The sequence below is a fragment of the Solanum pennellii genome, chromosome 7 (genome assembly GCF_001406875.1).
Source record: "Solanum pennellii chromosome 7, SPENNV200".
Lineage (NCBI taxonomy): Eukaryota > Viridiplantae > Streptophyta > Magnoliopsida > Solanales > Solanaceae > Solanum > Solanum pennellii.
In genome coordinates, this window is record NC_028643.1 from 71,426,342 (window position 1) to 71,431,544 (window position 5,203).

The 5,203-nt window shown below is 33.2% G+C and overlaps 1 pseudogene; it reads left to right on the top strand.

Moving 5' to 3' along the window:
• The first annotated feature begins 250 nt into the window (after positions 1–250).
• LOC107025573 lies at positions 251–2,426 on the top strand (annotated as a pseudogene).
• The last annotated feature ends 2,777 nt before the right edge of the window (positions 2,427–5,203 follow it).

The window sequence follows — 5,203 nt, forward strand, 5'->3', positions numbered from 1 at the left end:
CCCCCCCCCCCAGAAGCTCCCTTCTTTTTGCTCCTTTGGTGACTCGAACCCACAATCCTAGGTTAGAGGTGAGAGGTGCTTAACGTTTGAGCAACTCTTCATGTATCACAAATTCATGATATCGACTCTGCTTTCATTCTGTTTTATCTCTAGCTTGCAAATATGGCCTAAGTTTTTTTATAAGATAATATTTCTACAAGATGCAGCTGGTTTAATTAGTATTAATGAGTGGTTTACCAATGTGTAGGATATGCTTCACGCAGTTCATTTGAGCTGCAGTGAAATAATGAGTCAATGGGAGGAGGCTGTCTCAATGAAAGAATGTCCATCGAACTCGATATATGGCCTTACCTTCAAAGATTGACTAGTGATGTTATTTCTCGCACAGCCTTTGGGAGCAACTATGAAGAAGGTCGAAAGATATTTGAGCTTCAAAAAGAACAAGCTAAGCATGTCATTGAAGTTTCTCGCACCTTATATATTCCGGGATGGAGGTAATACAACGCCATTTTTCCATAGTTTAACTGTTTAAGTTATTTATTACAAAGCTCATCACTAATTTGTTGCTAAATGGTCCCTAGCTAAAATATTTTTTGGTAATGGTTTCTAATCCGTCCTTAAGTAGGATCATCGACAAGTTTTTGTGGAAGTTGTACGCCGCTAATACCTATGTTTTATGTTTCTATAGTGCTTTCAATGACAAGTTAAAATACATTGATAGAGTAAAAACTATTTACGTGTGTATATAACTTAAACCCTTCTTCCCCGTAATTATATCCATATATAACAGGAAAAGAATTTTAAAACAGTGATTATTTGATGATGATATACATGTTTTTTTCCTGTTAAACTAATGTAGGTTCTTGCCAACTAAGAGAAACAGAAGGATGAAGGAGATTGAGAGAGAAGTTCAAGCAACAATTAGGGGAATTATTGATAAAAGAGTGAAGGGAATGAAGGCAGGGGAGGCCAATACTGATGACTTATTAGGCATATTATTAGAATCCAACTTTAAAGAAATCGAGCAACATGGTAACAAGAATTTCGGTATGACTATAAAAGATGTTATTGAGGAGTGTAAATTGTTCTTTTTTGCTAGACAAGGGACAACCTCTGTATGGCTTGTATGGACTATGATTTTGTTAAGCAGGCATCCAAACTGGCAAGTTCGTGCTAGAGAAGAGGTTTTGCAAGTTTTTGGAGATGGCATGCCAGTATTTGATGGATTAAATCGCTTGAAAGTTGTAAGTTATTTTAGCTTGTTTACCTTCCTTATAATTTTTCATCTCCGCAAAACATGGTGTTACTTTTATTTAGTGTCGGATTAAGGATTTGAACTTAGGTTTTGCGTTGAACTCATTTTTATACACTCTCCCTTTGTTCCATTTTGTGTGACGGTCTTTTCTTTTTAGTTTGTTCAAATGACACATTTAATCTTTGACATTCCAATTACCCTTGATGGAACACTTTTATAGCCATAGAAATATCATGGAATGTTTATGATCACAAGTTTTAGAAGTCTTTCTTTGGTTCTATGTTCTTGATTTCCTTGTTACTATGCTAATTCAATGCTGAACTCATTTTAACAATAGGTGACAATGATTTTGCACGAGTCATTAAGGCTATATCCACCAACTGCTGCACTTAACCGAAGGATTACAACTAAAACCAAGCTAGGGGAACTAGCTTTACCAGAAGGAGTGATACTGTCATTGCCAACAATTTTAGTGCATCATGACAAGGAAATATGGGGCGAAGATGCAACAAAGTTCAAGCCAGAGAGATTCAGTGAAGGAATTTCAAAGGCAACAAAGGGCCAAATGACGTTTTTTCCATTTGGCGCGGGACCTAGGATATGCACTGGACTGAACTTCGCATGATAGAAGCGAAGATGGCTATGGCTATGATTCTGCAACGCTTTGTGTTTGAACTATCTCCTTCATACACCCATGCTCCACAGTCTAATAACTATGCAACCCAAATATGGTGCTCCTCTATTGATGCATAAATTGTAAGTTGAGACTTACCTGAAATGCCTTGTATTGAATTAATAACTATGTCAAACAAGCATAATTAAGTTGATATATAATTGCAGCTTTAGTCTCTGCTTTTTCCCGTAGAAAATGAGAACTCCTTCTCGGTGTTTTTTTTCTTCCAGTTTTATGTGCAATTTTTATGGTTTAAAATTTATTTTTATGATTGGAATGTATGATCAGTCGTTCTAGTTGATTATAAAACCCAATTTTTGCCGACGACTGTAATGATTTCATCCGGTGATTGTCCGAGAGGAAGTTTGGGAACAAAAGAGCCAAATTGAGATTCTCTCATCGTTCAAATGAGGAAGGAATTTGTGTTTCCTAGAGAGTATATTTTTTTCTGCCATAATATTTTTGACAGACTGTTATCTGGCTGTTTTTTTTCCACATGTATCTATATACTTCACATGAGAAATGAATGAATGCAATATACATTTTTCTCATTTCACAAATTAGTTCTCTCTCTCTCACTCTCTATCAATAATGGAGTCGGCTACTCCATTGATGCTCAACATTGAGCTAGATTGAAGTTTGACATGGTATTAGAGCCACACTGCTAATTCCGTGATTCCGTCACTCCATCTATCTTTTCGCTCTTCTTCTACTTCTTCTGAGCTACTTTCGCAATGTTCCACTGACAGTTTGCAATCGATTGCTCCTCTGATTGATAATCCCTGTTTCTTCCCCTTTTATCTCAATTTTGTTTTCTGCTATGGGCGATCAAACTGACGGTGGCGTCCCTCCGAGTAGGACTGCAATCGACCGTTGATGCAACCAGTCCACTCTATGTACATCCTTCAGACAATCCCGGGCAATGTTCGTACTAGCACCATTTGATGGAATTGAGTACAGATCCTGAAGAAGAGGTGTCCTGTGTTCTCTTTCTGTGAAGAATAAAGTAGGTTTCTTCACCGGTGACTGTGTGAAGCCAAATATGCCATCTCCTGAGCTACGACAATGGAAGAGATGTGACGATATGGTAACTTTCTTGATCCTCAACTCTCTTTCTAGGGAAATTGCAGATAGTGTTGAGTATGCTAGTAATTCAGTAGAACACTGGAAAGAATTGGAGGATCGATATGATCAAACCAATGATGCAGGTTACTTGTTTGAACTTGCATCTGTTTTTGATTTTTGCAGGTTACTTGTTGTAGTCACGTGCTTTTCAGGGCATGTATGATATATTTAGCTGAAGATGCAAGGGAAACGCCATGCCCTTCATCATATCATCATATATTATTATAAGTGGGAAGAATTCAAGTTCAAAGTTGAATTACGAAAATGCCCTTCACCAATTTTTTAAATTAAAAAATCTTTTATTAATTTTTAAAATCTATCTATATATATTATATTTATATAAAGGAGAAGCATGAAGCAGCTGATGTGGCATGTCTCTAAAGCCAAGAATAACATTTATTTATTTTTCTCAATTTTTTTATATTTATTTAAAGTATATATATATATATCTTAATTTAAATCAATGTGTAACATAATCAAGTCTATGAATAGAAAAAAAAACGGTTCTATTAATTCGAAGATTCTACTCTATGTAATAGGAAAAGACATCCGTTTACTTTCAAAACTTTTGTAACTCCTAAATACTAATTAACAAATAGGCCTTCTGTATCTCCTAGCTCAACTACTGCTTACCCCCATTAATTAGCATTTGAATTAATTGGTAATTAATAACAAAAAAATAGAAATATAAGAAAGAGGAGATGTCACTCTCAGATTATTTCTGGAAAATGAATAACAACAAAGACCATCAAGCTTTGAGGTATGTTTCCTGACTAGCAAATCTATCTCTTTGTTTTTTCTTTTTTAACTTATTTTTATTATAAACCTTAAATTTTATGTAGAAGCGAATAATATTTCTATGATATATATTTAGATTGTTTTGAACGATAGTATGATTTGTAGACAATTTTCTTACATCTCACCTTTATAGAATATCAAATTTGATTATACGCGATTTTGATGTAATCATGAATGGATAGCTAATTGCACATGCAAGCGAGCACCTTATACTTGATCTATCATAACTAAGAAGGTATTATATTTCATGGTAACTTTTTGTACTTATAAAAGCTTTCTAAATAGTTTAAAATATTTCATTGACTAGCTCAAGATGTCGATACACCGCCAGATTGACCATTCTGTTATAAGCATGGTAGTCCTCTTTCTATTATTTTTGTCAAATATTATGAATGTTGAGGTTTTATTCAAGAAAAGTAATGATAAGTTTTGTTTCATTGTTATGTTGTTTATCATCTTAGGATAGTGTACAATATGCATAATTTATGCACATTGAATATTACTTATTTTTCTTTTGAAGTTACTAATCTTAATATTGTCATTCACACAGAGTTGGTGGCCACGAGGATTTTGCAAAAAAAGTGTTGTCCTCAACACTTCTACTACAATGATTCAAGATTCCATTACAATATAATATTATTGTATACTTTCCTTAAGTTCTTTTAAAACAAATTAATTTGATTGCAATATTTTTCATGTAATAGTTCTCATGTAATATTTTTTTTTATTGGTCGCTATTTTTCCTGTTGTTTTATGTCCTTTGTTCATTTTCCTTATTTTAATAATTGTTGGAGTGTTTATGTCCCAAGAAACTTCAGCCTTGGGGCCTTAGGGGTTATAATTTTTTAGTGATAATTCTAATTAGTAAAAATATTGTTCTAGCCTTAGAAGTTGTTCATTATACCCCCTCCAAAAAAAATTTGTTGATATTTAAGTTCTAGGCAGAAAGTAAACTCTTTTACTGATTAGGCAGAAAGTAAACACTAAAAAGAGTTTATTTTATATGCACAAAACATAGACAGGAGTACTTCAGACAATGTTGAACAATTTTTATCAACAAGAGTTGATCCTATATAAAATTTTAACAGTAACAGAGGTAAAACATGCAAGGCACGTTTCCAGGACTCGTATTATTATAAGTGGGAAACTCTAAAGTGAAAAGTTGAATTATCATTTTGGCCTTGTACTAAATTGAAATTTGATTAATTATTTAACATTTAATTAGTTAATTTAAATATTACATTGTCTCATTTTAATAAAAATATTAATAACTTTTGTACTTTCTTAGATTAATTTCTAATTAAAATATCTAATTTAAATAATATTTATCATCTATTATCTATATGTATATT